Source organism: Ambystoma mexicanum, chromosome 5q, assembly GCF_040938575.1.
Source record: "Ambystoma mexicanum isolate Mex_15411 chromosome 5q, UKY_AmexF1_1, whole genome shotgun sequence".
NCBI lineage: Eukaryota > Metazoa > Chordata > Amphibia > Caudata > Ambystomatidae > Ambystoma > Ambystoma mexicanum.
This window is the reverse complement of record NC_090933.1, coordinates 948,963,578-948,989,305: the sequence shown is the minus strand read 5'-3', so window position 1 is coordinate 948,989,305 and position 25,728 is coordinate 948,963,578. Positions and strand designations below refer to the sequence as shown.

Below are 25,728 nucleotides of genomic sequence, written 5' to 3'. Positions count from 1 at the left end.
CGTCAAGCTGCAAATACAATATGGAGGTCGGGAACAGTTCTTTGACAGTCCAGCTGATGCCACTGCCTTTATACAAGCATCAATACCACTGCCGCCACAGGACCACCAGAACATTTAAAGTCCCAACCAATCGAGGATGGAGCACCGGACGAAGGCAGGGAGTGAATAGGAGATCCTAGTTGATGTTTATTTGACATTGGAGTATATGTGGAGTGGCACATAAAGATGACGATTAGTTTACGCCAGGGCGTGTGGACGCCCCGACAGGACAGTTGTGGTTCGCAACACACCCCAGTAGGTTTCCATGGACAGAATGGGGGTACATCATCAGGTTGGGATAGATGGTAAGGGTGGATGGGGGAGGAGCCCGGGTAAAACGGGGCAAGTTCATAATGTTATTGTTTTGGGGGGCCAGGGTGGACTTGGATAAGGGGGGGTGGTTCAATATGAAAGGTTGATGACATGCTGGTTACCGGTGATCATTTTGGGATGAAATCTGGCCTGGGGGACGAGTTCCTATGGGCGATCCATGATCTGCGCTTTTTATGAGTGATTTTATTACCCTAATTAGCTGAAATGTACAGGGCCTTAATAACCTGGTAAAAGCCAGAAAGATATTGGCGTACCTTGAGCGTCATCAGCCAAAGATAGTTCTGTTACAGGAAACGCATGTATTGGGTCCAGTGCAGAGGGGGTTGCACCAAAATGGGACCAGCAGAGGTTTTATACAGACTATTCATCACAGGCAAGGGTGGACCTTACCTTGGTTCATCAATCCCTGGCCTTTCATGTGGACAAACAGTACATAGACCCGGCAGGGAGATATGTGATGGTATGGGGAACAATTGTTGGGAACATGCTGGGTCTGGTTAACACTTATGGTCTGAATGTTGAATCATCTGTCTCCTGCCATGTTGCTTTACCCATCTTCACTTTGGACGTTCTCTTTAAATTGCTTTAATTTTTTTATTTGATTTACATCTCTCTCAGCTCTTCGGTCTTGCTGCTACATTTAGTGCTCGCCACTCTTTGATGCCATTTCATAACTCTTCTACATCCGTTACTGCATTATTCCTTCACTGTTCTTTAATACCACATTTTGCTAGGCTGCCATCTTTTCCCATAATACCACCTCGCTCACGCTCTCTCTGATGCTTAATGAGGCGCTTACTGATCGTACTAGATGGGTCACCCGCCATTGCCTGTGTTCTGATCGAGTGGTATCTCATGTGCCCTGGTGGATGTGGCTTGTGTCGGCAAGTCTTGCTTCAGTTTGCTCTGGTGGCTCATGTGCCCTGGAGAAAGTTGCTCTTGTCCTCTGGTCGGCAAGTCGTGCCGCTGTTGGTTGTTGTATTTCAGAAGCTCTTGATATTGATTTTTGCTTTTCATCAGATGGAGCTTTTCCAAGTGATGTTCGTTTTTTGTGCGGCATGTTTCACTTTATGGCTTCAGCGCATTTGAACAAATGTCCAAAATGATTGTGCTCTCTTTTCGTGAATGAACTTAAGTAAACTGTAACCTTATCATTTCCCATATTTGGAGTGGCGTGATTAAAAAACAATGCTTTAATAAACTGTTTCGAACTGTATACAGTAGTAATATATTTTAAAGGAATAACCAACATCGAACATTTTGCTTCAGACACTTTTCCAAATGTTGCCTCCTAGCACCTACTATATTGAATCGGGGTGAGCATCAGTAAATTAGGGTGTTTACGGAGTACATTTTTTGCATCCAAAAAGACTACAATCTTGCCCCAGACAAATGAGGAATCCATACTAAATTTGGTCGCAGTGGGTTCAACGATGTGGATTTGTATAGCCAGACAAACATACACATACAGCTTTATAAACAAAGATTCAACAAATCTAACTCCCAAATAAGTTGCAACTATAACTTTGTAACCGGTACACAGGACCATTCATGATTTACATATCTTCTTTTTTTTTTTAACTTGTTTATTTTCGGTTGGCATACAGGAGAACAGTTTAACATGTCTAATCAACACTTTATCACAGCATAAATATAACATCGTCTATCCCCCGGCACCCAAACCCACTTCCTAGTCCCAACAGTTCACAGTGGATTGTCCCTCCCCCCCCCCCTCAGGTCCGATTCAGGGCTCATCCGCTCCCGTCTCCTCCTACCTCGGTTCGGCATCCCCACTCTTCTCCGGGCTTACGTCTCCAAGTCCTGTAACTGGCTATCCTCCGGGGCCTGCTCCTCGCTCGTCTGAGACTGGTCTCTGTCCGCAGCTCGTTGGGCCTGTTGCACTAGGCGCGGCTTGTATGTAAGCGCCGGGAAGCGAAGGTCATAGTCTATCACCGGCGACCAAATGTTCGTGAAACGATGGAGGTGGCCTCTGTTTGCTGCCATAACTTTCTCAGCAATGAAGATGTCCCAAATTTTTAGCCACCACAACACTGTTAGGGGACCCTCTGGAGCCTTCCATGCCCGGGCTATTGTGATTTTAGCGGCTAGGAGTAATTGAGTGATGAGAGCTGCAGATGTACCCGATCTCGGGTAGGTGTCCGGTATCGGGGTCCCCAGCAGCAGCGATTCTGGTTCCAGTGGTAGTGGGATCTGGGTTATGTCTGTGATGGCCGCTATACATTGGGTCCAAAAGGCCTTCACCACCGGGCATGACCACCACATATGTAGATAGGAGCCTGGCAGGCCACATCGACGCCAACACTGTGGGTCTAGCGACTGATTGAAGTGGTGTAGTTGCAGGGGCGGGTAGTACCATCTCATGAGCAGTTTATGTGCGCATTCTCGGTTGGTGATGCAGAAGGAGGATGAGTGCGTGCGGGACCAGATATCAGTCCAGTCTTGGTCCTGGATTGGATGCCCCAGGTCCTTTTCCCACCGAGCCATGTAAGTCGCTCTATTTGTCAGGAGGTCCTCCTGGAATAATCGATGTAGTGTCGAGATCCTCCCTCGGGCTGGAGGGTCCGTCACCGTCAATTCCAAGGCGTCCTGGGCCCGAGTGGCCGCCTCCCGTGTTTGGGGTTGTGTGCACCAGTGTCTGATTTGGCAGTATGAGAACCTGTCCGACTCCGCTAGATTAAACGCTCTTTTGCATTGGGCGAATGTCAGCGGCTGTGTTCCCTCAAATAGTTGGCTTAGGGAGCTGAGGCCTCCCGCGATCCAATTTTTAAAGTTCGAGGGGTGAGCTCCCGGCGAGAACGCTGGATTGTGGAAGACTGGGGCTGAGGGGCCCAGGGTTCTCGGAATACCTCTGAGTTTGCGGGCCCAATCCCATGCCTTCAGCGTGTGCCTGGTTGAGGATAGGATGGCTGGCCATGTCCGGCGCAGCGCAGATGGGAGGTGTAACAGGAAGCGCAGTGGGAGGGGTAGTCGGGATTGCTCTATGTCCATCCATTTGGGGCGTCCCGACGTCATAGTCCACGCCCGGGTGTGGGCTATCTGCGCCGCCATTTGATATTTTTGAAGGTCCGGGACCCCTAGGCCCCCCTGGCCCGGAGCGCAGAGCATGGTCCTCCGTGGAATGCGGGCCTTTTTTCTCCTCCATATGAATTCAAGTATCTTTCTCTGCAGTCTCTGTAGTTGTGGGCGGGGGACAATGACGGGGAGGGCTGAGCATGCGTATAGGAACAGATTCATCTTACAGGCCGTGATACGGCCTATTAGGGATATTTCCTGCTTGTGCCAGGTGTCTAGGTCTTTTTCCAACGTTTTCATCAGAGGCGGGAAGTTTGTCCGGTAGATGTCTCCCGGGTCAGCGGGGATCTGCACCCCGAGGTAGGGGATGGAGGTGTCATTTAGTGGGATTGCGCATTGGGCGCTGAAGGATGCCTTGTCTCTTTGGTCTAAGCCTATCCCCATTGCTGCCGATTTCATCAGGTTAATGGCGAATCCGGACACCCTTCCGAATCGATGGATTTCCGCTAGGGCGGCTCTTAAGGAATGTGAGGTGTCTGTGATGGATAGCATCACGTCATCAGCGTAGAGCGCGATCTTGTGCTGGGTGGTGCCTACTTGGGGGCCTTTGATTCTGGAGTTGAGGCGGATCCGCTGGGCCAATGATTCCATAACCATAGCGAATAGCAAGGGAGAGAGGGGGCACCCCTGTCTGGTGCCGCAGGTTAGGGAGATCGGGTTAGACAGGAGGCCGTTCATTCGGAGGAGGGTGGTCGGGGATTGGTAATTCGCTAAGGTGAGCTTTAAGAAGGTGGGCCCAAAACCAAACGCTTCCAGGGTGAAGCGGAGGAACGACCAATCCACTTTGTCGAAAGCCTTGGTCGCGTCCAAGGCTAGGAGGGTGAGTTTCTTCGAGCTCTGTTTGGCTATCTCGATTAAGTTGAGGACTCTGCGTGTATTATCTGTGGTGGCTCTGTTTAGGATAAATCCAGTCTGATCTGGGTCTATGATGTCTGGAAGCAACTTTGCTAATCGGTTCGCCAAGACCTTCGAGTAGATATTCGTATCCAGGTTTAACAAGGAGATGGGTCGGTAAGCTGCAATGTCGCTGGGGTCTTTTCCTGGTTTCAACGCTAATACCGTTATTGACTCTTTCATTGATGGAGTTGTTGATCCAGATGCGGCGAAGGAGTTGAAGAGTGTCATCATCGGAGCTAGTAGCTGGGGCCGGAAGAGTTTGTAGAATCGGGATGAGAAACCATCTGGGCCCGGGGCTCTAGTTCGTAAGCTTTTAATGGCCTCATCGATCTCTTCACTGGTGATCGAGGCCTCCAACTCTTCTCTACTCGTGTCCGAGAGCTTCGGCAAGGCGGCTTCCCGTAGGTAGGATTGCTGTTCCTCGCGGGGTCTTTGGGTAGCTGACATAGTTTCTGTTATGTGGGCTTCTGCGATTCTCAGCTTCTCCTGGTCAGCAAATTGGACTATACCCTGAGGGTCCCGGAGGCTTAATACAGTGTTCCTTCTCTTGGTTCTTGCCAGTTTTTCCACCAGGAATTTATTTGCTTTGTTTCCTCTGGCGTAGTAGCCCTGCTTCGTTTTGGTTAGCAGCTGGGCTGTATCCTCTGCGTAGTGGGCCTCTAGCTTCTTCCTGGCCATCTGTAAGGCTCGGTAGGTTCTTGGGGACCAATTTCTAGCCTTGCACGCCGTCTCTGCCTCCAGGACCTTGTCCTCTAGCGTGCGTCGGGCCTGTTGTTTTTGCTTATGGTAGGCTGCTCCCCGGGAAATCAGAACTCCTCGCACCACGGCCTTCATTGCGTCCCATGTGGTCGCTGGGGAGGTGTCTTCGTTTTTGTTGTCCTCGAAGAACTGTTTAATTGTTTTGGCTATCACGTCTCTCGTGGCCATGTCATTTAGGATCGGGTCATAAAGGGACCATCTGCGTCTTGGGGGTGGGTCCGGGTTGTAGGCTCTTAGCGTTAGCGTTACGGGTGCATGGTCTGAGTGGAATCTGGGGCCTATGAGGACGTCGTCTGTGTATGATAGGATCTGTGGGGATGCTAGCAGGAGGTCAATGCGTGAATAAGTTCTATGCACGTAAGAGAAGCATGAGTAGTCTCGCTCTTCTGGGTGGAGGATCCTCCAGGTGTCCACCACTTCGAAGGTTCGGAACAATCTCAGCAGAGCGATCGCCAAGCCGAAGTCTCCGCGTGCGGGGGGGTGTGATCTGTCTACTAGTGGGTTGGGGACTCCGTTGAAGTCTCCCCCGATGATGGTCTGACCCTCAGCAAATGGTAGGAGGGAGCTTTCCAGAGCTGAGTAGAATGCTGCCTGTTCTTGATTCGGAGCATATATTGAGATCAGCGTATATAGTTGGCCGAGAATCCGGCATTTCACCGCCACGAAGCGGCCATCGGGGTCCTGCTTAGAGTCTAGTATTTGCGGCCTCAAACCTTTGGCGATTAAGATAGCCGTGCCACCCTTCTTCGTTCCATTCGATGCTAGGAACTGTGTTGGGAATTGCCGATCTCTGAGTCTTGTGAAGTCCGCTGGGATCAGGTGTGTCTCCTGTAAGAAGACAACGGAGGCCTTGTCATTCTGGAGGCGTTGTAGGATCGCTTTCCGTTTCTGTGGGGCGTTTAGGCCTCTTACATTCAACGTTAGGAACTTTAGTTTCTGGATCGGTAGGGGGGCCTCCTGGGTGTCTTCTGGGGTGGGGTACTGTTCCTCGTGGGAGGGCTGGGGGTATTCAGTCTTCATTTTGTGATTCCGGGTTAGCCAGGTCCTCCTGCAGCCAAATTTTTTGCATCCTCCAACGGGAGGGTAGCTTTTTATCTGAGTGGGCCAACCAACGGGCAGGCGAATTTAAACGGGTGGGAGAACTCCCAACTGTGTGGGGGGCCGAAGTTTCCAGCGCAGCCTCCACCACGGCCAACAGGGCCCAAACAGTTTTCTTCGCCAACGGGGCGGGGGTCGAACCAGCGAGATCGGTTCGGCTCCAAGGGTGGGGAGATGACATACTCCTTGGAGAGGGGACTGGGCCGTTCGGGGCCCGCGGCGCTGCCTTGCTTCATTTTGGCTCCAGGGTCGGTCCCTGCGCTATGGGAATCATTTTGCCTTACGGCGTCTCTGTGCCGTCGACCAGGGTTGCTGCCGTCTCTTGGGTGATTGATCCGGTTCCTCTGGCGGGAGGTGTGGACTGGGGGTGGGTGAGGTCCCCGGGGAGCTCGGGGGTACGATTGACTTCGCGTCCTCCGGGTGGCTAATTTTACGTAGAGTACCTTGGTACGAGAATTGCAGTGTGGCTGGGAAGAGCCAACGGTAGCGGATCTGCTGACTCTGGAGGAACTGGGTCAAAGGCTTGAGAGCTCTCCTTTTCTGTATGGTGATCGGGGAGAGATCTTGGAATATTTGCAGGGGGGTGCCCATGAATGACAGTTCATCTTTGGTGCGGCTTATCGCCGAGATGGCCTCTTTGGTAGCGTAGAAGTGTACTCTAGTAATGACGTCCGGGGGGCCGTCTGAGTCTGCTCCCCGTCTCGGGCGTAATCTATGAGTTCGGTCCAGGACGAGTTGGGGTTTGTCCATGAGCGGGAGGAGAGCTTGGAAAAAGTTGCCTATATATTCCGGGAGCTCTTTATCTTGGACCGTTGTCGGGACTCCACGGATGCGCAGGTTATTCCGTCGGGCTCTGTTTTCTAAGTCCTCTTGCTTATATGTGAGGATCTCATTGCTGGATTGAAGAGCTCGGATCTCGCGTTGCATTCCTATTATTGTTGCATCATGGTTCTGGGTTAAATCTTCAACCTCACCTATTCTCTGTTCCGCTTCTGTGAGTCGTTGATCTGTCTGCTCTAGTCGAGTGGTGAGCTCCGTCATGCAGGACCGGATCTCGGTTTTAATGTCCCGCATGAAGGCCATCAAGTCATCTCTGGTAGCGAGATTACCCTGTTCTTCTGGGGGCTTTTGCGGGGTGAGTTTAGGCGTGGAGTCCGGTTTCCGTGTCTTGTCTGTTGTCATGAGCATGGTGGAGATGTCTGCAGTTTTGGCTGGTCTGGTGAGTCTCGACATTTTGCTCAAGCTGAGAGCCCTTGGAAGGGCGCTTCGGGGGGGATGGTTAGGCTCCAAGGTAGCTGCGTGGCCCCCTTCCTCCGCCGGCTAGGTCTTTGGTGGGCAGGGGCGCCCCAGGAAGCCGGAAGGGGGTCTGTATCCGGAGCGGGGGACCTCCACTCCCGGGGCCCAAGGTGGAGTGTTGGGAGGCCGGTGGAAGACTCCGGTCGTCGTCTCGCCGATTCCCCCAGCTGATAGTTGCCAGTGATGGAGGTGGGGGGGGGGAGGTCTAGGAGTTGGAGGGCTCCGGGGGCTCGTAGTCTCTCCAGGGAGCCGGGAGCTCAAGACGGCGGCCCTCCGAAGAAAAGAGCAAGCTGGGAGCGACCCTGGCCTCCGCTTCAGCGAGCTCCGGTGGGGGAGGGGCGGGCCGAGGGGGGCCCGGAGTCGAGCCCCAACCCCAGGCCGGGGGGGTAGAATGGAGCAGTCGACTCCTCAGCAGTCCCCGACCACGGGGCTCAGGATCGGGGCGGCGGGAGAGAGCCGGAGGTGTTATAGGCGTCTCATCGCTGGATGCTGGGGACGATGATGAGGGATCCGGGTCGCGGCCGCCATCTTGGCCCGTTGTCGTGAAGGATCCGCGCCAAGTTCCGCGACCTCGTTCTCGGCGCTCCTGGTACGATTCTCTTCAAACTTGGAGCGGAGGGTGTGGGAGAGGTTCCGCCAGCTTCTCCCGTCAGAGGGACGGCAGCAGCGTTGCTGGAGCCGGCTCAATCTTAGTCGAGGCCGCGGGTCCCTACGGAGGCCATCAGCGGAGCAGCCTCATCCGTGGCGCTCCAGGCCACGCCCCCACATATCTTCTAGAGGTTTACTATTGAACCCGTTTTGCAAATTCCCAGACAGACAGTTCAGGTCAGATAGGTTTATTTGTATTGGATCCAGTTAGCTTTGGGAGTCAAAAGTAGCTCCTGGCAGCTGCCTGTGTCACGCTAAGCAGGCTCTTCTAAGCCAATCCAGGAGCTAAATAGCTCCAATAAATTGGAACCCTGCATGCCCATCTCCAACCGCAGCCAACTGCCTCACCTACTGTCTCTTGCATGGTACTATCCCGTCTGCTTTCAAAAGTGGTTAAATCTCGCCCATCCTCAAAAAAAAAAATACATCACAGCCACATACTCCCCGAAAATTACCGCCCCAGTTCTACCCTGCCATAATCACAGAACACTTCACATCCTCTATGACCTCCACAATATCATTGCGAAGGACACACAGCACTACTCTCCATGCCCACTTCGATTCGGCACCACCCCGGTCAAGTACTGGGTCCTGCAAGGCTCCTCCCATTTCACCACTCTTCAAACCATATGCTGAATCCCTTTGACCGATCCTTACCAAACAACATCCATTTCCAACAAAATGTTAATTGCACACAAGTATACTTCCAAATCTCATCCCGCTCACAACTCCACATCCTCAAAAGCAGCCTCTCACCACCACCAGCACCCGGACAGTCACGAACTTCCTCAAATTATAATAGTGCAAAACGGAATACCTCCTCATCTACGCCACACAAACCCGAACTCACCCCTTGAATCAAAGAACTTGCCACAAACAACCCACACATATCAAAACCCTTGGCTTCACCATCGACCCCCCCCAACTTTCCCTCACATACACACCATATGAAGATGTAATCACCAAAACATGCAACCTACAAACACACCTACGAAAGAACAGACCCATTCATCCTCATAATGACTTACACACTGGATTCCCAGCATTGGTTATCTCGAAGCTGGACTTCGGCAATGCTCTCCTCACTGGACTCCCCCACCCCAGCAGCACCCTAACCCCTCTACAAGCCATACTTGTCGTACCAAAACATTCAAACGTCACCCCAGCTCTTGCCCAGCTCTGCTGGCTTCCCATACATCAAATATTTGCCTTCAAAAAGAACTCTGTATTGTTTTCAAAGCCATCCACCACAAAACCTCATCTTTCCTTCATGATAATCGCAAACACCACACAAGCAAGCCAGCACATCCTACAGATTCCACTCTGTAAACTAACATGCACACAAAAGCAAACATATATCCACTGGGCACGAAACACCCTACCTCTTCACATCCACACTGCGCCCTCCATCACCACTTTCAGTAAGGGACTCAAAACATCCTCGTTTCTCCACCAATAACACCACCCTTCCATTTCCCCTGCTACCACGTAACTACGTACTAATCTTTCTATCAGATCGTAAAAACATTTTGGAACTTTCGTTTCACCTGCCACCTTTTTACTTAATGCGGGACCCTCTGGGCTGGGCCAGAGCTGAACAAACAAAAATAAAAAATAAATAAAAATAAGGGTTGGCAGACAAATTGAGATTTTAATTTCTATAATGAATACGGGCTGTCCCATGGGAATGTATTAGTTTGTACACAAGAGATTCAACGTGCGATTTTGGACCACTATGCCTTTTTATTGTTTCGCCCCTTCTGCAACAGGTCAGTTGGCATGCAAATCAATACATTTTCATGGTGGTAACCATACCGGACGGTGCTTTCTGACATGATGCCCTGAGGTCAGTGCTGGATTACACACATGAGTTTGTTACCCTGCCCCCAAAAGGACTATTTTATTCACTGGACATTTAGATGGGTGCCTATACTAACATCACCAGATCCACGTTTTATCATAATATGCGAAACATTTTGTCATGTTTGTATCAGCTTTGAAGAAAGAAAACTAATAAATTTCCACGCCGAGTTAGTGGTTATGGCCAACCACTGTTTCCACCTATAAGCGGTCCAATTCATAGCCGCCCTCCTAGATTTTAGGCAGAGGGAAAAGTGCACCATCTCGGGCTGAGGACAATTTTCGATATTTGCCCAGTCTCCCTGCACTAATCATATGGCATTAGCAGTAGAGTGTGTGACCGATGCAGAGGTTGTTTAAACCCAAGTGTTGGCATTCTCTCAGACTAAGCGGACAGCAAGGACACAAAGTGAATTTATATAGTGGAATTCGGCAGCAAGCATGCACCCTGGTAGTCCAGTGCGAAATAAGACATTGGAAGCCAACAAAGGCCCATCACTGTTAAACAGGAAAGCCATGTCCCGTCCTTACATTCCTTGAGGAATGTACACCCCCACAACACCAGGGGGCCTTACTGCCGCCTATTTTGTAGAGAAGAGTTAAGTTTTATGTCAGGAACATTCCCGATCATGCTTCTATTTAGTCATGGGACACGTACCTTGTTTAACACTTCCATACAGTCAGCCATTTCAAAGGCATCACCCATAGACCAGGCTTTAGCGGGAAAACATCAATTTACCCATATATTTGGGGGGGGGGAGGGATGCACAGGCGTTTTATAGAGCAGGTCGGTTTAGATTTATAAATAGCAGCAACGCGAGATTTCTTTTCCACATATGTGAAATTGTGAAGTCAGTAACTGTCGTAGCTCACATGTTGACGATAGCTGCTACTCACTGACGAGGCTCCCTAGGAAACGTGATTATAGTCGTCTAGTCTGACGCCAGGGAAAGTATGTGGCCGTTATCGCTACTAACACTTCCATAAACGTAAGATAAAGAGAGTGTAATCACTGCAGATGCACCGATATGTACCCAAGCGTATATAATCTGCAAAACAAGGAGAACAACGTGATACCGCAAAGCGAGATCGCTGCCTGTTCTGTAAACACAATGGGCCAGTGCATACCTATGATAGTTTATTTACATAGCGCCTATACGCAGTGTGTTTCAAAGCGCTTAACTTGCACGCTTTCCGAAAGATGCCCGACCCAAAGCAGGATTCACAATTTAAGTATTCTTTAGATGTTCAAGCCAAAATGAGAATATTGCCACCCATGTTTTTCATACACCATTTTACTTAAATAAACGAAAACGCCCAGTCCAATAATTGTCATCAAATCCCCTGCATGATGGGATTTTAGGCCGTGTCCCTCAAAACTGCCACGTTCAAACAGGTCTCTGAAAATAGCTTTCGGAAGGCTATGGCAGGCGGAACGCGCCGACCTCCGGGAGACAAATGGCGGGCGCCACCCTTAGTGGGGGCACCCACCCAGCAACATGGCAGAAAATAAGAAATGAACAAAGGACTAGGCATTGGGCCCTATCCACGGAGGGGGCGGAAGCACGTCACGAAGGAGGCGACGGAGGGCAGAGCAGGACCAGGAGAGGTGGGGGGGCTATGTTAGGCTGTTGACCTCCCTGGGTTGCCCTCACCATCAGCTGATGAGAGTGGTAGACACCATCAGCCACGGATTCAACATCAAGAAGTCCATGGGAATCATCGGGATGTCACCAAAGCATTCGACCGAGTCTGGCACAAGGGACTTCTGCACAAGATGATTGGACTTGGATTTCTGAAATACTTGGTGAAGACGATTGCAAGCTACCTGGGAAACCGCACCTTCCATGTTGCCATGCAGCTTAGATGTCCTCATCACATCTCATCCGAGCAGGTGTGCCACAGGGATCGAACCTCGGACCCTTCCTGCTCAACATCTTCACCAATGACATCTCGATAGATCTCCACAAGACCTACCTGGCGCTGAATGCGGAGAATATTGCATTCATCTCCCAGTCATTCAGCGAAAATGAAGTGGCGAAGAACCTGCAAGCTTCAATGGATACCATCTCGACGTTGTACAGCGACTGGCAGATAGAACTCCAGCAAGACAAATGCAATGCTGTTCACCAGAAACAAGATCAAGGAGCATCCACATATCAACCTCAACGAGGAGACCATCAAATGGGAGAGCAGTAGCTGCTACCTCGGTGTGACCCTGCACAGCAAACTGAACTGGGGAAGCTATATCGAGAATACTCAGCAGACGGCAACAGGAAAGATGGCAGCGCTGTACCCACTTCTGAAGACCAAGTTCATGCCCCTCCGGACAGTGATCAACATCTACAAGGCAATCATCAGACCTACTCCGACGTATGTCTCCCCAGCATGGATTACCTGCCACGAGCGACACCGGAAGAGTCTTCAAATAGTCCAGAAGAAGGCCCTGTTGAAATCGTCTGGAGCTCCAATCTTCACAAGGATAGCAGACCTTGATAGAGACCTGGACATCGAGATGTTGGACAAACATCTGGTGAAGCCGAGTAAGAACTTCTGCCAAGGACTGGATCAGAACCCGAACCCTCTGATCAGAAGACTCACTGCAAATCCCTTTGACTGCGGGCCATCACTGCGAAGACCCTGTGAAACCAGCCCTACTGTGACAAGTCCACACAGACAGGATTAACCCACGACTATATACTCAACCCAAGAAGATGGAGTAATGAGGCCCAAGCCTCAGTATCCAAAATTCACAGCTGATGGATAAAATCTATCAGCAAGAAGAAGACAGGCATGAGTGCGACGCCCTCTTGGTCCTGCTTCACCCCTCCCAGCCTAGTGGAAATTCATTTGCCCTGCTCTTGGTTTATGCTTTTGGGTCCGGATGCGTTGCGGGATGAGGCGGCAAGTGTGGAGGAGGGGCATGGAATGGGCCTGTTCCTGGTTGCATTTGCTCTTAAAGCCCCCTTGTTAACATACTCCCTCCCTCCACTTGCTTCACGTAGGTGTTTGGTCGGGTCCATTTCTGCTGGCACAGCTACAATGGTCTAATTTTAAAGCTTGGACACAATTAACTTGATTGTCACCAAATTTAACTGTCTTGCTAAGAACGTTAAACTTTGCATCCGAGTTTGGGTACACAAATCCTTTAGGATGTTGTGCTCATAGATATTGGTCCAATTTGTACCGTCTGAGGAATATTTCTGACCAGGCTGTGTTTCTCTCTTTTCACAGATAGTCACTGCTCGTAAAAGTTGGCCGAAATTAACATATACAAGCAGAGCATTGGACCTCCCCTGCAAGGAGGGAGAGGAGGGCGTCCGTACTGTGATGAGGAAGAGTAGGACTAGGAGTAATGAAGATTGCTGGTAAGTAATCAGCGCATTACTTCCACGTCCACTGTTCCTCGTCTAGTAATAACACCATGAGGCATACCATAGCAGCAACGGGAAGAGGTCCCAAAGAGACAGAGACAAAAAGTTCAGAACAAAACTCACACCTTTAAATCAATCACTCCCAAAACAACATCCCAACAGACAAAACCCCAACCCCGAAGGAACCACCCCCAGAGTGGGCGACAATCCACCGATAGTCGCAGACAAAGGCGCTCTGACCAGCCCAGGTGGCACCCTACAAAACACCTGTAGAGAAAACCCCCCTAACATCTGCCCAGGAAGCAGCCAAACCCCTGGGAGAGCCCTCCTGAACGCTGGCAGGCACCGGCAGGCCAGAAGTCACAGAGACAACAGCATGGACCCACTGGCTAATGGAAACCACAGAGGCCCCTGAAGGAACCACGCACAAACTTCCCCACCAAGACCCCCATCCAGGTGGCCATCAAAGTCTCCCAAGTGGTCCCGCACCATCGGGGCAAAAAGCATCAAGAGATTAACAGACTGCCAGAAAGAGGTAGGTCGAGCCAAATACACCAGAACCACCTGCCGCACAGCAATGGCATGCCAAGCCACCCCGTCCAGCGGCTATGGAACCTGGAAAAAGCAGGGAGAACCAGACCCTGAGAGGAGTGAAACCAAGACACCACCATAGGCAGGAACTTCAGAACACACCGCAAAAAAACACAGAGTCCGGTAGAACGCTCAAGAAAGGGGACTGACAACAGAGCCCCAAGCACCCCCAAGCTACGGGCAGGCGCGACAGTGGACAGTCTCAAGCGGAAGGCACTTGCGGGCAATTTCAGACCGGGGCGCAAAGGGAGGCCCCTAAAGGAACCATAAGACAAGAGGGAGATCCCAAGAGGGGAGGCCCGCATAAGCTCATGGATGGGAAAAAGAGACCCCGCAGAAACTTACCCACCAAGACTCCCATCCAGGTGGCCAAGTGGAACGTAAAGGTGGTCCATTGGGAGCGAAGCGTGGAGATCGCCAGGCCCTAGCCAAAAACCCCGGGAGGAACTGGAGAATAGCAGGTAGACCGGAACTCGGGGGCGTGTGGGCGAGGGGCAGACATCCACACCATGCCCAAAAGTGACCCAAGCGTCTGACATACGCCTACAGATTAGCAGGTCTACGAGCACAAATGATAGACTCAACCACAGGACCCAAAAAAACCCAGGGAGAACAACACAGACCGTGCATTAGCCAAACGGCACAACAAATCTGTCTGACCCCAAACCCGCATGCCGGGGACAAGGCCACCTCGGAATCAACCAAGGTGCCCGGACCGAATCAGCAACAGGGAGGAGAACCAGCTCTAGCGTGGCCAGAACGGAGCAACCAATAGCACAGTCGACCCGCACACCCTGATGCACTGAACCACCCGGAAGAAGGGAGAGAGGAGGGAACGCCCAAAGGAGATCCCAAGGCCAGTCCACAGTGAAGGCATCCACCCTCCATACCCCTGCAGCCAGGAACCTGGGAGCAGAAGAGAGGAACCTTTGCAGAGCCGGAGAGGAAAAGAGACCCATAACCAGACACAGATCTCTGCAAACACCCAGGCTGACAGAAGCAGAACCGAAGAGGAGGGGAACTGGTGGCTGAGCAGATCCGCCCAAACAACGCCCGCCCCCCAGACATGAGAGGCCACCAAGGACAAAAGGTGCGACTCCCCCAGGAACCTATCTGAGCTGCCAAAGCAGTCAATGATCAGCCGGACCCCCCTGGCGGGTGACATATGCTAACGCAGAGGTACAGTCCGTCCAGACCAACACCGTCTGGCCTTCCAGAAACACCCTGAAGGACAACAGAGCCCGGATAATGGCACAGAACTCACTTGAATCGGACGAACGGACCTCCTCTGGAGCCCACAACCCCTGGGCCGAGAGGATGCCCAAGGTTGCCCCTCAACCCCCGCTGCTGTCGTCCATAGAAAGAGCGTTCAAAGGGGGGGGGCCAGAGACACCCCAGCAGAGAGATACGGAACCCGCAACCTCCACGGTAAAGAAGCCTGCAGAGAAGGAGACACCGGGATTAAGGCCTCTTAAGCCAGAGAAGCCGCGAGCCAGTGGGCGAGTAGATAAGACACCAGAGGAGGCAGATGAAGACGAGCCCAAGGAACCAAGAAGACGCAAGAAGCCACGCGCCCCTGAGAATGAGAAACAGGCGAGCCGTGACACACGGCCGCACGAGAACCGTGCCCAGAGGAGACAGCAGCCGCAGGACCCTTACCTGGGACAGAGAAAACCTCTGAATGGTGCAAATCTGAGCCCTGAAGAAAAACCAGAAACAGAGAGGGCACTAGAAGAGACGGCCGCCAACGCACCAGAAAAACCTGCAGACCCACAATGCCTGGCAAACCAGAAAGAGAATAGCCAGGAACGTAGGCCTCGACCAATCAGTCGTCCAGGCGGGGAAAAATAATTCCTTTCAGGTGAAGATGCGCCACCAGCTCGGCAAACATCTTGGTGGCCGATCACAACCCGAACAGGAGCACCCAGAACAGAAAATGCTGAGAACCCATGGCAAAACTGAAAAAAACGACATCCAGCAGGGGCGAAAAGACACATGCAACCCGGAGATCCAGGGACGCCACCCAGTTCCCCTTGCGCAATATCGGAAAAAAGTACAGCAAAAGCCACCATCCTGGAGCGTTCTTTCCCAGATAAAGCAGACAGAGCCTTGAGGTCCAAGAGGAGGAGAGACTTCCCTGAAGGTGTGGGGACCAGAAACGCAGAGGAGCAAAAACCCAGACCCAGCTGCAGAAAGGGAAGGGGCATGACCGCCGCCTTCAGCAACAATTCAGACAGAACCGTCGACAGAGCCAACCACATTGGCAGCAAGCCGGGAACTGCAAAACGAACCATGCAACCCCTGACAGGGGGAGACAGGAAGCACACTTGATAACCTCTCGGATAGTGTCCAAAGCCAAAGAATCCAAGCACCACCGGCCTCATTCTGGGAAAAAACAGCCAGAGACGTCTGCCCACTGGCCCTGCCAAACCGCCAGGACTTCCCGGCCAGGCCATGACGAGAAGAGCGCGGAGGACACCAGCCTACCCTGGGCCACCAAAGAAGCAGGAGGAGGAACCAGGGAATGACCATCCGGACCCCGAACCGGTACCATAAGAAGATTTCATGATCGCCGAGGTAGACTTACAGAGCCGAGAGCACTATCACACCCCCCTCAAGGGGTAGAGCCTGGCCATAAAGCAGGGCATGGCAATCTTCACCGGAATACGCCCCCCACAAAGGATCCCAGCCTGTATGTCAGAGACCAAAGGCAACCCCATACTTGGGATATATTTATACTGCTGAAAAGAGGTGTCATCCCCATCCACCTGCACCCAGGGCCCCGAAAACCCCTTGCAGGGCCAAACATGTGTAAGCACATCCTCCCCCTCTACTCTGGCCAGCATCAGCTGATAGCGGCAGAGGAGGACTCCGCGCTAGAAGAGGAGGATGAGGAAGACGACCAACACCGGCGCCCATGCCCATGCGTGGGGCCGTGATGCCGAAACAACTGTGTAATGTCCTTCAGGGGAAGAGGAAGACGAGGAAGAGGAAAGGGGAAGGCGTCTGAGCAAGCATTGCGCTTTCCCCATGGTGTAAGCAGAAGCACAAACCCAGCAGAAAACACGAACGCCCGAAAAACCCCTGTTGAACCATCAAACTCCAGGACCAGGAGAAAACCCACCAACATGGAGAACAATCATTCAATCTCCCTGGCAACAGGCCGTTACTGCAGAGTCTAACTACAGGCCCCTGCCGGAGAAAACACCAACAAACTGCCGAGGCCATCCTGTGTGCATAGACCCTAGCGAAACATCACAGATCTGCAGAACGGACAGCCCGGGGCATACACAGGGCACTGACCCCCATACAACACCAGGGCAGAGCCCCTTAACTTAGCTGGGGTCACGCCACCCTAGGAACATCTATAGGACCCCGGACAAGGATGCCTCTCATGCCAGCCACAATGCCCAGTAAAAACCCGGGAGATGCTCCAGTCCATGCTCAACCAGAGTCCAAGCCCAGCAGGGGAACCGGGAGCACCCCACACCTGGAGGGAAACGAGACCCCGCCACATGGGCCTCTGGTGGGGCTAGCAACTGTAGCTCACCAGATCCCCTCTCTGGGAACAATCAACCTGCCAGAAGCAGGAAAAATTAAACTGGATGACGTGGGTCAAGGGGAGGAGTTATTGAGAACAAAAGAAACATAAGAAGGTCCTGTCTCGGATGCAGGTGCCTCATTTTTTAAGTACTGGGACGAGGAAGAGTGAACGTGGAGGTAATGCGACATAACTGGGTCTGGTTGGGAGCACGGCAGTGGGAGAGGGGTTCCAAGTACTTCATGGTGCATTCTGGGGTTTGTAGTTTCCATTTGGAGGAATGGCACACCTTGCCGGTCACAGTTTGGGGTACATGGGTTGGGGTCGCTCACACAAAGCATTGTAAACAAAACTTGATTTGGGGATTTCAACCGACTGTGTACACCCTGGTCTAAAAGGATGACTTTAGAGATCATCCTGGGTTCATCTGATGATCATCGAACTACACTAGAACTCATTCCCACATCATCAGATGTCATCACGCTGTTAAAGTCATCAGCAAATATTTCAGAATGGTGGGTGATGATTTGGAGGATGAGTTTAGGATGACTTAATGAGTATGCTAACATCATCCCCTTTTTATAAAAGTCTTTGTTCCTGATGCTTTTAGGATGACATGCTGATCATTTCAAGAGATTGCACATTTGTCCCTGATGATTTGGTTGATGATTCTAGGATGACTTGCTGATTACTTCAAGAGCATTGCCATGAAACATGTTTGTTCTTGATGATTTGGGGATGACTTACTGATTACTTCAGAACAACAGAGCTTGTCGGATGATATGCGGACCAATACAGATTGTCATTCTGCTTTTGCTTAGTTGGACTTATGCCGAATGATCCCCCACTGTGGCAAGGGTAAAGTTTGAGATTATGTTGGGCCAAAGTGGAAGCCAAAGGCCTAAACATAGCATGCACCTGTGAGAATCCTTTGTCATCCCAGTCAAAAGCAGGCACCCATCACCCTCACAATTCCCAATGTGGCAGGGGTAAAGCCTGAGACTATGTTGGGCCAAAGTGGAAGAAAGAGGCCCAAACATAGCACGCAACCCCTGGGTGAGAATCCTTTGCCATCCCAAACAAAAGCAGGAATCCAGCACCTTCACAATCAATCCATTTCCATGCTGACTTGTTAGGTAAGAATTGGTGTAGTCCCACTGTGTGAGACTACACAACACTTATCTGCTTGGTATTAGGTAAGCCCACCTTTTGGTACAGGGCTGAACTACACAGGTTGGCAGTGTGACTGAGCAGCCTGGCCTATCTGAAGCGGGATAACTGTGAGCTGTAGAGCTGTACAAATGCAATCTGTAAATACAAGTAGCTAGGTAACACTACACTCAAGGTTTCAGTTATAAATATTTATTTACTTAACATACATTTTTGAATAAGCGTTCTTTAGAAAGGCAATTCATTTAACGTTGTAAATATACTTTAAAATTACTTTTCAGAATCAGAGCAAGTTAGTGGATAATCTTTGGATATGCTTCTTACACAATTGCTACACCCGGGGATGACTTCAATCATAAGGACAGTACTGGCATTTATATTAAGGAAGGAAAAAGGTTAAACAGGTTCTCAGTGTATGTGAGGACTACTAAATCTTCCAATGAAATCTAGACAAGCCTTTTCCAGCACTAACAGTGAAAAACAAGTTACCACCTATGTAGGGAGAAACCATATCAAAGTCAGTGGGCTAGAAGAGTCTGCAGGGAGCCAGGACAACCAAAGTCCATTTTAAACAGTCCATGGAGCTGAGGCTCTTCTTAGAATCAAAAGTATTACACAAAGTTAGAGAGTTTGTTAGAAAATCACTTGTAGGGTCACAAGCTGTGTAAACAGAGTTGGGATCAACTCTAAAAGTAAGCCACTGTAATTCCCAACTGAGAAAAGCAAGGCTACAAGACAGTGAGGTAAGTACCCCAAGTCTAAACAGTACCACTGGTTTGAAGAATGGTGGTCCTGCTGGCTTCTGTTCTGCTACAGCGTTGCAGACCCCGTGTTCCTGAGCCACAGTCGTGGGGACACGAGGGAGGACATCTGTAGGGCTCCTGCGGCGGTACTTCGGTGGTCGTTGGCAGCTATGGGCTCTTTTCAGTTCAGCTGCACTTTGCGATTTCAGCGTTTAGTAAACAGTACTGTTGTGGATCTCTGGTACCGTTTGGGCTTCCTTCACTCCTTAGGTCTGGTGAGCGGACTCTAGCTCTGGCCGTCCTACTTCTGGAGGGTCCTATGAGACTCCTGGAGCTTCTAGCCGGATTTCAGACGTTCACTCGACTATGGATTACTCGACCCATGGCACTCAGTTTTTGCACCAATGAAGAAGTACAGCCAGACAGTTCTTGTAGCAATGAAGAAGCACAGACAGACAGTTCTTGCAGCAATGAAGAAGCACAGCCAGACAGAGAAGATGGTTCAGTGGAGTTCGTCTCTGGGTTAGTTGGTCCCACTAACCCAAGGGGAGAAGTCGTCCATTCCGGAGCTTCTCTGTCTGAAAGGCGAGTTTCAGCACAGCAGCAGGGCTTCACTGGGCAATTCAAAGGTCCAGGAGGATGCAGCAAGCTTAGTTCATGGTTTCTTCGTCAGGTGTTTCTCCCAGTGGTCGACTCTGCCTCTAGTCCCAAAACCCTCACCTTTTAAGCAGGTTTCTCCCATTCATGCACAGCCTAGGCTGTCAATCACACAAGCCAGCCAGCCAGCCATTCAGGACCGGTTGCATTCAGGCATTCCTAGAGACAAAGGACAGAGGAGTTTCGGGACCCTCCCTCACATCCTGCACTTCCAGGCACACTGGAGCCAGAGGCGGGCTTCAGGACTGAAGTGCGCCAAAGGCAAGACAAACAAACGGCTCCAATCTGTTTCACGCACTGAGTAAAACCCAAGAAAGACCTCACAAACAGAAAATGGTAAAAAAAGAAGACAGGGGCCGTTTTGATAAAATGGTCACCCCTGGGTGCTATACTGCAGCTGAGGATTCAGCCTGTGGTAGAAAAGCACAATGGTAGGAAAAATTAAACCACTGCCACTAGCCATTCAAAAGTAGGGAGAGCAACATACAAATGTTACATGAGAATATAGGATAAGGGGCTACTAGGTAACCCCCCAACGCTCCACATAAGATGGTGTGTGCTGGACCCACAAAGAGAAAAGATAAGTAAAGTCAATTTAACTTTACTATTCTTGGGAACAGTAGTTCAGACAAGAAAAGGTATTTTAAACCTTATGAGAAATCTAAAGGATTTCTCAGTGACACTCCGCTGAAGGTGCTGTGTGTCACCTTACAAAAAGTAGAAAAAGTAGATACATATGGAGTTTGTCAGACTCCCAAAACAGTGAAAACACATAATCCAAAGGTCAAAACACATGAGGCAGTGGGGAAAGGGTCTCACTCACTCCAGGGTTAAAATTAAAAAGTCCTACAGTCCAGCAAAAGAGCTGGGGGTCTCTAAGGGTGAAGGGAATTAATACAGAAATAAGAATTCTCCCTAACATGACAGCACCAATATATGCCAGTATTCACATGCATTCCTTCACACAGTATTCATGTTTGATTTGTGCAAAATCCAATGATCAACAACCATAACGAAAAGTACCTCCAGGATTTAAAAAAAAAAAAAAAAAAAGAAAGAAGCAATAAACAAATGGAACCACAAAGTCCCATCAACCGAGGTCTCAACTACACACAACCTACCAAGAGGACACACACCCACTAAGGAACAGAACCCACGCATCATGCCTCGCCACAAGAACGACAAAGAAGGCAGAAAAGACAACAGAAATAATACAAAATTCCAAAACAATCGGGAAGGCATGGACCAGCATGATCCCACAACCCCAAAAAACTCGACAAACATTTGAGATGACCCAAGGAGACATAAAAATAAAAGAGCAAAGAGACTACAATGCTCGCTACCGGTCCACATACAACAACGTGGTAAAAAAAAAACAGCACAGCAACAACGAACCAACAGCCAATAACCTTCACAAATACAGACCCAACCAGGACACCAAACGGACGACAACTGATAAACCATCCCAACCCGGTCTACACCATGGACAATACCCCAACCAGAACAAAGAACAAATTGGAAACCATCACACTCTACACCCCCTATATCACCAAGACTGGAACAACAGAGGGGTAGCTACCCTATTTACAACCCGGAAACAAACCTACCCCGCCATAAACCTTATCGGTCTACTTGACAAAGAGAATGACCAACAAAGAACCACCCCACCCAAATGCTTCAACTGGGTAAAACCCACCTGGAACGGAAACCCAACCACTAACACACCGGTCAGAACAAACAACAACAAAATAGGGAAATCCAGCAAACTACACTGCAGCCTCCTCAAAGTTAGATCCATGGCAAAACACTCAACAGAAATCAATGACCTCCTAAGTGAAGGGGGCACAGACGTGCTCTTCCTTACAGAAACCTGGCTATCAGACAACTATAAAGCAATCGCAAACGAAGCAATAACCGACAATTATAAATTAATACACGCCAACAGACAAAACCGAAGAGGAGGCGGAATCGCAATTATACACAAAAAAACACGCCTGAGCATCTCGAATCATCACAACCAAAGCGGAAGACTATGAATCCCTCCTAATCAAGATAGAACTCAACGACCAATCCAGCATAGTATTCCTACTGATCTACAGACCATATTCTTACAACCCAAACTTTGCAACAAAACTTGCAGACGAGGCCACCATGCTATCAACACACTACGACAACCTAGGTGAAAGAGATCACACCGATACAACAGAAGACACACTCAACAATTGGATCACCAAGGCCATTGACCAATTAGCACCAGCTAAAACATTCAAAGCAACACCAAAAAAACTGGCAGCAAAATGGTTCACAGAAGAACTGAAAAAAACGCCCAAAAAAAAGACCTCAAAATGGAAACAAAAAAGAGAGAACAATATACCAGACAAGACTAAATAAAATACCAAAGACAACTCAAACTGTACAAAACAAAAGTCCTCAAAGCAAAAAATAAAACTACTACACCACAAGAATGGGCAAACAATTCACAGAAAGAACTCCATCACCCCTACACAAACACTTTGTGACAGCCACTTACACCAGAGCAAGGTCTGTGTAGTAGCTGCACAGCAGTTACTGCCTCTGCGAGCATTATTATATATGTAGTCACTTGCACCAGAGCAGGGTCTGTATAGTAGCTGCACAGCAGTTATTGCGTCTATGAGCCTAAGCCTGTGCAGGTATTGTATATGTAGTCACTTACTCCAGAGAAGGGTCTGTGTAGTAGCCGCACAGCAGTTACTGCATCTGCGAGCCTTAGCCTGCGCAGGTACTATTATATATGTACAGGGTCTGTGTAGTAGCTGCACAGCAGTTAATGCGTCTGCGAGCCTTAGTCTGTGCAGGTATTATATATGTAGTCACTTACACCAGAGCACGGTCTGTGTAGTAGCTGCACAGAAGTTACTGCATCTGCGAGCATTAGCCTGTGCAGGTGCTATTGTATATGTACAGGGTCTGTGTAGTAGCTGCACAGCAGTTACTGCGGCTGCAAGCATTGCAGAGCCTGAACTGTACAGTAAATGATCTTCGGAGCAGCTGTGTCCATACTACCATCAGGCTGCCCCGTGTAATTTCCAAACCGGACGTTTAGAAAATCACGTACTTACAATATTTAATTTCAATAAGTGATAAGTACAAGGAATTATAGCTTCAACGTGCATTTCCAGAGGTTGCAAAAGGGATCCTCTTAACAATAAAACAAAGGGGTGAGAATGTCTAAGTTCATGGATGCTAAAAGAAATGCATACAAAATTCACTACAAGAGCTGGATCGCATGTACTCACCTGATGCTGCCCGGAAACTGGACAGGAGCGTTTCTAAAGGGTAGTGTCTAGTTCCCATTCGAGAAACGGACCATAGCAATGCCCCGCCCCCACTTCATCACGTGGGCTGCTCTGCATCACCTGGGTTTCAACGCCCACTTCATCACGTGGACTGCTCTGCATCACGTGGGTTGGAGCGTTCACCTCGTCATCTTTTTTGCACGAGCGGGAAGAGAGATTCCTCAGTTGTAAAGCACGTTTCGTATAGTTGATTGTTCTCTGGTAAGTCTTAAAGTTATCTCACGTTGATTGTTGCTTTAATGGAGAGCGGCAATATTGGAAAGACGGCATTTCTCTGTATTTTGGTGGTATGTAATGTGCATCAGGGGTGAGATTTACTCAAAGTACGGGCGGATTCAGTTTTGTTTTTTTCGTTATTTCATTGTATTTTGGGGATATGTAATGTGCATCACAGGGGTGAGGCCATGTTGGGGACGTGGTGTTTCTTTCTATGTTGGGTTTTTGTAATGTGCATTGGTTGAGATTTGCTTAAAGTACAGGTGGATTCAGTTCGTTTTGGGGTTTTCTCATGCAGATGTGCGAATTGCATGGGGGAGATGTGTTGTATGGAGTGGTGTTGGGAACAGCGCGTTCCTCCATTGCCAAAGGGACTTCCACTGCACCAGTGAACAGTACAACGAATAGTTAGTTATCCTCCCCGCTGGAGAGGGGAGGAAGGGGATTGGAGGATTTGGTATGTGCAGCAGATGGGGATGTGCCTTATGCAGACGCAATTGGGTGTGAATTTCTAGCATAACAGTTCAGTTATTTATTTCTCCTGCATGGGGGCCGATTTGGCATTACCGGGGAGGGGATTGTTCATTTGCCCCTTTGCAGTGTGTGGCAGAGTAGGCTAAACGGAGGACTTGTATTGCTTTCATTATCAATCACACATTTAAAGTCCCTATTGTGATGTCACGTGCCAGGGAAAAGCCCGGTCACATGTCAGGGGGCGGCAGCAGGAAAATAAAGGAACCACCGGAACTGACGGCTTGGCGCCATTACACTGGCGACTTGGCAGCGCCATCCCTACCCGCCCAAACACACCTTTCCTGCAAATTGGTGTGCACCTCCAGTCAATCACACTGACATTGAGAACATTCCAAACACTGACCGGCACCAGTGCTCAGCCCCTCACCGTCAAGCAGCTCCTGCATCGCACGCTGGTCCCACGCCTCTCACTGAAGAGCGAGCCTCACACTCACACCCCCAACGTTCCAAAGGGTGTTATCGTGGTTGATCAACGTCGCGTATGAATAAACACGAAAGAAGTGTGAGCCTCGTTTTCACACCCCCAACATTCCAAGAGGAATTACCGTAGCTGATCTCGAATGGGTGAGCCTTGTTTTCGCACCCCCAAGGTTCCTTGACTGCAGTAAAGAAGAAAATAACATCACGCACAGCAATCCCAGCGCTCCGGTAGCAGGCTGCTGCACATGCTATCCCAGAGCCTTCAGACACAACATTTCCATCGCCCTGGAGACTGGTGTCAACACAAGGTGCAAAGTCGTTCCGGTGAGTGACTATAAATCCCCTATATGGGCACATGAGTCCCCAATAAATCAGTGCTGGGGGTCCCCCATCAACACACAGATAACTAACTGTTCCACAGGAGAGAATGCAACATCTCCACGGGCAGCACCACCAAGGGCACGTGTCTGCGCTTGCAGGATTCAACATTTCCTGCGCATGGCCCACAGCCCATTTTGCAACACCAGACATGTCCAGCACTAACTCAAGCCCCTCGAGGGTGAGTGCAAGCCCATCGGCAGGCAGAAGCATCAACACAGAACACCTTTTGATCCATTCTCCACAGGAGCAGCGATCCACTGGGGCATCTGGTTGCAACAATTCGAGATGCACCTCGATGCCAGGGAGATCACATTGGACAGGAAAAAACACACTTTCCTCTTGCTCAATATAAGAGCAGCAGCTCTACGCCTTTTCAACGCAATCCCGAACAAGCGACTCAGATAACTACAATGCAGCCAAAAATGCGCTTAGAAACAACTTCAAACCTGACCTCAACCCCGACTATGAACAATTCCACTTCTGTATGGCCAGACAGCGGGAGAGTGAGACGGTGGATAACTTCCATGCTCACCTACGAGAGATGGCAGTCGGCTGGAAGTTCCCCGATGAGGAATTTGCCATCCGCCTCCAGACAATCAATGGGATCTCATCAGAGAAACTGAGGAGGGCCATCCTAGCAGAGAAAAACATGACACTATCCCACATCCTCGAAATGGGGCATCTTCGAGAACGGACGGATTACCAAGTGGCAGTTATCGAAGCCGCAATCCAACGACTTC

At 50.0% G+C, this 25,728-nt stretch overlaps 1 protein-coding gene and 1 long non-coding RNA gene across 3 annotated transcripts in view; one reads left to right on the top strand and one right to left on the bottom strand.

The window, feature by feature from the left end:
- Positions 1–23,485, bottom strand: part of FZD6 (frizzled class receptor 6) — a 477,217-nt gene extending 453,732 nt beyond the window's left edge. Inside the window, exon 1 of the mRNA XM_069621466.1 lies at positions 23,378–23,485. The gene's annotated coding sequence lies outside the window, so the exon portion shown is untranslated. The remainder of the gene's footprint in view (positions 1–23,377) is intronic.
- Positions 23,486–23,532: 47 nt separating this feature from the next.
- The window catches only part of LOC138497801 (uncharacterized), a 251,679-nt gene continuing 249,483 nt past the window's right edge, over positions 23,533–25,728 (top strand). For both annotated transcript variants that reach the window (XR_011278645.1, XR_011278646.1), the window contains exon 1: positions 23,533–23,638. This is a non-coding gene — a long non-coding RNA (uncharacterized lncRNA). The remainder of the gene's footprint in view (positions 23,639–25,728) is intronic.